This window comes from Canis lupus, chromosome 33 (genome assembly GCF_048164855.1).
Source record: "Canis lupus baileyi chromosome 33, mCanLup2.hap1, whole genome shotgun sequence".
NCBI lineage: Eukaryota > Metazoa > Chordata > Mammalia > Carnivora > Canidae > Canis > Canis lupus.
The window spans coordinates 12,728,443-12,737,086 of NC_132870.1; the positions used below are offsets into that span (position 1 = coordinate 12,728,443).

General features: G+C 37.4%; 1 pseudogene; it reads right to left on the reverse strand.

The window, feature by feature from the left end:
• Positions 1-326: 326 nt before the first annotated feature.
• On the reverse strand, positions 327-966 carry LOC140623613 (peptidyl-prolyl cis-trans isomerase A pseudogene; annotated as a pseudogene).
• Between the last annotated feature and the right edge of the window lie 7,678 nt (positions 967-8,644).

Here is an 8,644-nt window from a genome sequence, read left to right on the forward strand (position 1 = left end):
TTCCTCTTCCCCCACATAGCTCCATGAGTTACTCTCACTTTTTTTTTGACTCTTTGTGAGAATGTTTCAGATGTTATGTTCTCAAAGAGGCTGCTCTTTATTTCCCTATCTTACCCACACTCCCACTAGACACTCCCAGTCCCTTTAATCTTTTTTTTCCCCAGTAGCATTTACTTATTATTTTTATTTCTCCCTACCTCCTCCACTAGGATGTAAACTTCATGACAATAGGGATTATTTATTACTATTTTTTAATTATTATTATTATTATTAATTATTGTTTCGGTTTTATTTCATCATCATAAACTGAACTCTACAATCCAGCTAGACCTGGGGGAAGGAACCATGGAGCCCGCAGAACCGCAGCGAGAGTGCGGAGACTCTGGGCTATTTCAAGCAGGTGGGGGTGGAGGGGTGCTCTCCTGAGCTAAAGGAATAGTCTGGAAGTTCAGATAAAAAACGAGTTAGATTCATCAGATCTGTCCACAGTCAGCAATGGTGATCTTCTTGCTCGTCTTGCCGTTCCTGGACCCGAAGCGCTCCATGGCTTCCACGACGTTCATGCCCTCCTTGACCTTGCCAAAGACCACATGCTTGGCATCCAACCACTCAGTCTTGGCGGTGCAGATGAAAAACCGGGAGCTGTTTGTGTTGGGTCCAGCGTTGGCCATGGACAAGATGCCAGGCCCGGGTGCTTTAGGATGAAGTTATCATCAAACTTCTCCCTGTAGATGGACTTGCCTCCAGTGCTATTGTGGCGCGTGAAGTCCCCACCCTGGCACATAAATCCCAGAATAATCCTGTGAAAGAAGGAATCTTTGTAACCAAATCCTTTCTCCCCAGTACTCAGAGCACGAAAGTTCTCTGCTGTCTTTGGAACTTTGTCTGCAAACGGCTGGAAGGAGACGCGGCCCAAGGGCTCGCCGTCCACTGCGATGTCAAAGAACACGGTGGAGTTGACCATGGCTGGACAGCAAGGGGGCATCTGCAAGGTCAATAGGGATTTTTTTAAGGTTTTAATTATTCATTGGGGAGCCTGATGTGGGACTCGATCACAGGACCTTGGGATCACCACCCGAGCCAAAGGCAGACACTAAAACACTGAGCCACCCAGGTGCCCCATGACAATAGGGATTTTGGCTGTTATGTTCACTGATTTATTCTCAGGGCCTAGCACATTATAGATGTCCAATAGATATTTGTTAAGTAATTGAACGAATGAATACATTGCTATTTTCTGGCAGTGAGAGAAAGAGTGCTTTTGCTTATAATATCGGGCACAACTACCTTGTGCTGAAATGTGCTGGTATCTTTGAGGCACCAATAAATAGGTCCCCTGTCTGGTCTAGGTCTAAACAAGTTGATAAACTAAGTTTCAGCAAAGGACAAAATATTGCCATATTGCTAAAAGGACTACTGAAAGAATATGTTCATGTCTGTAAGCAAGTCACTGGTCTACTACTGCATCTCCAAATTAGACATGTTTCCACAAAGCAGTACTGGACCATAGCCAATCTCCCCCAACAGAAGCAGAATGAATTCCCAGAGAAGCATAGAAGAATCCCCACTCTCTAAGATAAGAAAAGATGTAGGAGCCAGCTATCCATGAAGTTTCTCCTACTAAATTCCCAAATGACCTGTTTTCCTTCTCCGTGGTGAATGGGAGGTGGAGCAGCTGAGGAATGGTGAAAGAATGGGGAGAGGTTGTAGAGTTACTCTAATACATATAGAAGAAAACATTAGGAATGGGAAAGAAGCATTGTCTCTTGATGATATTTATATTATTCCTTTGTTGAAAAAAAGGTGGGTTTTTTTGGTTAAAAATAATATGTCTCAGATATTTGAAATTGTTAATTTTCCCTTCAGCAAACACACAGTAATGAAAAGCCAGTCAACATGCTTGGAATAGAAAGAATTGTTCAAAATATAAAACTGGACCTAACTCATTAGCTATCAGGGAAACGTTAAGAGAAGGCTATGCTTTTAAAATAGAGATCCTTCAATAGCCCCTCAACTCTAGTCGTGTTGCAAATGTTTTCAAATCATAGACTGCTCCTTTGGGTTTTCTTCAAGGTAATGAGAGGCACATCATGAAGAAAGTACACATATTGGGTGTTTGTTATATGCTGGGTATACAATAGTGAACAAAATAAATATAGCCCTGCCCTTACAGAATCTGGTGGGGAAGACGTTTAAGTAGATGGAGAGTGAAAATAGAATATTAGTAGCCCCAGGCACATATGTATATTGAAGCTAAATGCAGGAAATGTTCAATCAATGTTTACAAAATGTCCCTTATGCAGGAGAGGAGGGAAACTGAGTGGGGAAAAATTAGACAGGGAGACAAACTATGAGAGAATCCTAACTCTGGGAAACCAACAAAGGATTGTGGAAAGGGAGGTGGGTGGGGGATGGGGTAACTGGGTGATGGGCACTAAGGAGGCACTTAATAGGATGAACACTGGGTATTATACTATATGTTGGTAAATTGAATTTAAATTAAAAAATATCTTTAAAATACCCTTTATGCTTCAGGCACAATATCAAGTTTAGGGCATATAAAGATAAGACATAGTCCTGCCTGAAAAAAAAAATAGAGTTTGAAATGGGAGAGATAAAAATCGCAGATAATTAAAATACAGAGTAAAGTATACTATGTCTTGACCTGTACATGGAGCCATGGTACTCAGAGAAAGAAAACAATTCATGTTTAGGCTTCAAGAAGACTTCTTGAAGAGCTGAGTTTAAGCAATAATATAGAAATAGCAGAGGAAAAAAGTGAGTTGGAAGACAGATTTGAGATGCTTGCTCAGAATACAATGGAGCTAATGATGAAGAGATAAAAATGCAGCACGAGAAAGTAAGAGATGGGAGGATAAAGGATCAACTTCTACATATGTTTAGATAGACTGAAAGGAGGAAAAAAATAGAAAGAATGGGGGAAATATAAAAGCTCAGATGTTTCCAGAATAAAGTAATTGAAGCCCTCAGCTGTGAAAACTGTACTGTGTTCTCATCAGCAAATCACACAGGTGCATAAGAGTAAAACTGCCAAGTGATAAGTAAAAATTGAAAACTGAAAAAACAAGATGTAAAGAAAAATAAGTTATTTACCGAGGAACAACAACTGGATAGCAACAGAGTTCTCATTAGCAACAATATATGCAAGAAGACATTAGAATCTTACCTTTAAAGGACTGTGGAAAAATAAGCAGCCAGAATTGTGTTCTCAGAGAAATTACCACTGAAAATGAAGATGAATTAAAACCACTTCAAGATATACAAAGACCAAGTGTTTATTACCATGAGCTCTTGAAGAAAGTTTCCTAAAGGATGAAATTCAACAGAGAAGAAAAGATGAATTCAAAAATCTGTAGTAACCAAAGGAGGCACCAACAGGGAAGAGGGAAGAGTAGACTGAGACAGGCCACTTTTGTACTCAGGGATTTGGGCTTCTCCTGAAGGTTCTGTGACCGGTAGAAGGGTCTTGGCAGGGTGGTGACACTATTTGATGTGCTTTAGTGAGATTACTCTGGCAGGATGGTGGAGAATTTGGAAGGAACACAACTAATGCCTTGAGGCCAGTTAGAAGTCGTGGGGGTAGTTTAGATGAGAAATGATAAAGGCTGGAACTATTACAGCGATAGGACCTCAGGAGTCTCTATGTGGAGAGAAAAAGGAAGCATCAAGGATGTCATTGGTTTGTTGGGGCAGCTTTGATGGCCCAACCACAGCAAGAGAATTGGAGGTGACATAGGAAGGCAGGTGACCCATGAGAACTCATCCGTGAATGGGCGGTGAAACCTAGAGAAGTAGACAGAGGGAAACCAGAGTGAAAAAAGATTTGAGAATGGGAGGTTCATTCCAAATTGAAATGCTAACGGATGAGAACATGGGAGACAGGCAAAGGTTAAAGGCAGAGAAGATAAAAAGTGTCTGATAGAACAAAGGCACCAGGGAGGCAGGAGGTAGAGAGCCTTGCATACAAGGGAAGATAGGGAAAGAGGCAGATAAAAGAAACTCACAACTCCCTCCTCCTTTGAAAGTAGCACCATGACTGCACAGAGCAGTCATAAATACATGCCAAGAAATTTAATGAATCAGTGAATTAAAAGATGGCTAAATGATAAAATGCATTCAGGCAGGTCCCAAAACAAACAGAATAACTGACAAAGGCCAGCTTGTTCTCAAGATAGTTATGGTAGACCTCTAGTGGCCGAAAAGAAAATTCAGACATCTAATGGCTGAGAACAAAATTTAACCGAAGATGGCTAAAGTACATATATTCACAAAAGAATGAACAGATAAAAACATTGCTATACAAAGATCCTGTTGTATGTACCTAATCTTTGATGAGTTCAGTTTCTTATCAATAGAATTTAATGCTATTGTGTTATGAGTTTACTTTCGTAATTAACTACTTAGAGTGAATGGCTTATGGAAAATGGAGCCAGTACTCTTAATTATGATTAAACCTAACAACAACAATAAAATAGGAGGCGAATAATTACTTGTCCATGAAATTTCATGTCCAAAAGTACGTATTCATTTTCAAATACAGAGAAGAGAAAAGAAACATAACCAAATAAGCCTTTGGTTGCAGAAGTCTCAAATATGATGAAAAGAGTGGATTTAAAAACAACAGCAACAGGGTTTTTAAAAAATAAATAAATAAAAATATAGAACTGTAAAAGAAGGGTAACAAACTATTTCAATCTTAAAAATTAATAATAATGTCCTAATGCCAAATTATTTTGAGTAATTTCAAGGAAGAATTATTCATCGATATGAACTGTGATTCTTTTATGAAACTGATGTGTTCTAATGGAGATGAAGTTGAGTTATCCTCAAGTTAATAACAATCAAAAAAAGTGTCCATTACTTAAACTCAAAAATCTCCAGTTTGTGAATCAGGAAAAGTATCTTGGAAGATCCAGGTTTTCCATTACAACAGATTTTACCAACAATGAACCGTGCCTTCAGTAGGTGAAAGAAAATAATCCATTTTAAAAGAATTATTTATGGGGATTATGCAGCTGGCAACGGAGCAGTGTGAGAAAGGGACTACTGGATGTGGGAGTATAGATGTGCAAACCCATCATTAAATTTAAAAGTAAGTTAGCAGAATTGAAAGATGCTCAGTTCTTTGGAGTTTCTTGTTTGATTCTGACTCCTTTTTGATGTTCAATTCAATACCACTGTGTTTGAGAATCACATTATTAAAAATGTCTTAATTTTTCTGTGGACTTTTTAAAGGTACCATGTACAATATTTACATTCCTTATTGGCTCTGATCTATTTGAGATTTAGTCATCAGTCATCATTCTATATTTAAATAACAACAAAGATTTGAATTTGATAGAAATATAAGAAGTAGTCTGAAAGCAAGTAAATTTTTTTTTCAAGTAACATTTAGACATTTATAAAAAAATATCTTAAAAGTATAGTCATGCAGACAAAGAAGAGGTTATCTCTGAATTTTTTTTTGAGATAGTTTTATTCTGCTTTTCTTGTATTGTATGCATACCCAAAGTTCTCTGCTTTCTGCATACTTTTGTCATTTTTTTCTTTTGTCCCCCGAGCTTTACTGAAGTATAATTGCCAAAATAAAAATTGTATATATTTAAAGTGTGCCATATGACTTGATATATATATACATTGTGAAATGATTACCACAATCAAACTAATTAACTCATTCATCACCTTATGCAGTTACTTTTTATTTCATGGTGAGAACACTTAAGATCTACTTTCTTAATAAATTTCAAGCATACAATATAGTTTTATTAGTTATCATCACCATGCTATACATTAGACCCCAGAACTTAATCATCTTATAACTGAAAATTTGCACCCTTTAACCAATGTCTCTCTTGTTCCTCATGCCCTATAACCACCATTTTACTAAGAATTCAACTTCTTTAGATTTCACACATAAGTGAGATAATACAGTCTTTACCTTTTGTATCTGGCTTATTTCACTTAGCATAATGTATTCTGGGTTCACCCATGTTGTTGCATTGTGAATGTGTCAATGAACATGGGGTTGTAGGTATCAGTATCTCTTTAGATACTGATTGATTTCATTTCCTTTGTGTATTCACCCACTGTAAAATTTGTGGGATTGCTGGATCATATGGTACTTCTATTTTAAAATTTTTGAGGCATTTCAGTTCCATTTTCATTTTGGCTGTCCCAATTTACATTTCCTGCCATCGGTGTATAAGTGTTCCCTTTCCTCCACACCCGCTCCATCACTTGTTATGACTTGTCTTTTTGAGCCATCCTAACAGGTGTAAGGTGTTATCTTATTGTGTTTTGATTTGTATTTCCCTGTTGTTCAGTGGTGTTGAGTACCTCTTCATATGCCAATTAACCATTTGTATACCCTCTTTGAATAAATATCTATTCAGGTCCTTTGCCTGTTTTTAAAATTAGGTTATTTGGTTTTTGTTCTTGAGTTGTGTGAGTTCCTTATATATTTTGGATGGATGTTAACCCCTTATTAGACATATGATTTGCAAATATTTTCTTCCATTCTGTAGATTGCCTTTCCACTTTGTTGATTGGTTCTTTTGCTGTACAGAAGCTTTTTAATTTGATGTAGTCCCACTTGCTTACTTTCACTTTTGTTGCCCATATTTTTGTTGTCATATACAAAAAAATCCATTGCCAAGACCAATGTCAAGGAGTTTCCCCCTATGTTTTCTTTTAGGAATTTAATGATGTAGGCTCTATGTTTAAGTCCATACTCTATTTTGAGTTAATTTTTGTGTGCAGTATATGGGTCCAATTTCATTTATTTGCGTGTGGATATCTAGTTTTCCCAAAACCATTTATTGAAGAGACTGTCCTCTCTCCGTTGTGTGCTTTGGTGCCCTTGTGAAAGATTAGTTGACCATATATGTGTGGATTTCTTTCTGGGTTCTCAATTCTGTTGCATTGATCTATGTGCCTGTTTTTATGCCAGTACTGTACTGTTTTGATTATTGTAGCTTTGTAATTTTGAAATCAGGAAATGTGATGCCGCCACATTTGTCATTTTCTAAATGTTATTTTAAAAAGTTCAATTTTGGGATCCCTGGGTGGCGCAGCGGTTGAGCGCCTGCCTTTGGCCCAGGGCGGGATCCTGGAGACCCGGGATCGAATCCCACGTCGGGCTCCCGGTGCATGGAGCCTGCTTCTCCCTCTGCCTATGTCTCTGCGCCCCCCTCTCTGTGTGACTATCATAAATAAGTAAAAATTAAAAAAAAAAGTTCAATTTCCCTTATTGACTAGAAACTGTAGCATGGCTGACAGAAGCTATTGTGTCTTTGTGGCCAGGTTCTGTAGCATCTCTTGATATTCTGAGAACTGTCCAGAGCTGATCTACATGCAATGCCAGGCAACGATACATACTGTCTGGAACAGTGTGACGGTGTCAAAGTTACAGAACAGTAGGAAATGCTAAGGTAACTATTGATGGGGATCAAAACTTCACAGAAAATAGCTTCAAATACCAGGAACAAGAAGGCAGGAGAAACTGGAGAAAGTTTTGCATGTGATTCAACAAATTTCTAACCTTAGGAAAGTCAGACTCTTGAAGTAAATATTTGTCTCAATATGCAACCATATTCATTTCTGCATATAGAACTACTATGCATATAGATCATAGCAGTCTATCTTTTCAATAACAGTATTTATTCTAGCAACACTGAGTTCTATGAGCCCATAACCTTCACTAATGCTTTTGTTTTTGTCTATTTCTCCCTTTCTTCTTCCTTTCCTTATTTCCTTTCCTTTCCCCTTTCCTCTCTGTCTCTTAATAATTACACATTGTTCTCAAAATAGAAAAAGGGAGAGAGGTCAGGTTTGAAACTACCAGACATATAATGCCTTTGTGTTTTTTTATTAGCCACCTCTTAATTGATTCATTTAGTAAGCTTATGTTTGCTAATAAATATAACACATAATTATTGTTATAGAGAGGGTTACTTAGGAAACAGCAATTTGAAAAAGAAAGGAAAACTCAGTCTCTGCTGTCAGGGAATTTATGGTCTAGAGGTAATAACTGAGAGTAAACAAATAATTCACTCAAATAATTTTTGTTACAAATTGGGATGATGCTATGACAGAATAACACAAATATATGAGTGAAGGTCAGGGTACCAAGAGAGGATTCCCTGAGGATGTGGCATTTAACCTGAGACCTGAGAATAGTGGTTCTGATTCTCTATAGGGCAGTTTCGACAATGTCTGGAGACATTTTTGCTTGTCACAACTGGGAAGGGGAAGATTTAAATTTCCTGATCATGTTAGTGTGACTTTGGTTTCTGTCCATAATAGGGATAGTTTCGATATGAAAAAATCTAGTTTTATTCCCCATAAGTTATATTGTACTGAGTATCCCTCCATTGATTTAGGCTTCGGTTGTTTCAGGGTGAGAGTAAACTGCACCTAATGTAAAGAAATCATTACTCAGTTTTGAATGTCAAATTAGGTATTTTTGAGTACCTGGTAAAATGCCTTGAATGCAAGAATTTGCAGAGAAAGAATTTTTTTTTGATTTCTAATACTTTCCTTTCACATATCAAGACACCTACATATGACGCATATCATAACATTTTGCTATAAGAGATTCAGTATATTGAAGGTAGGTTTTGAT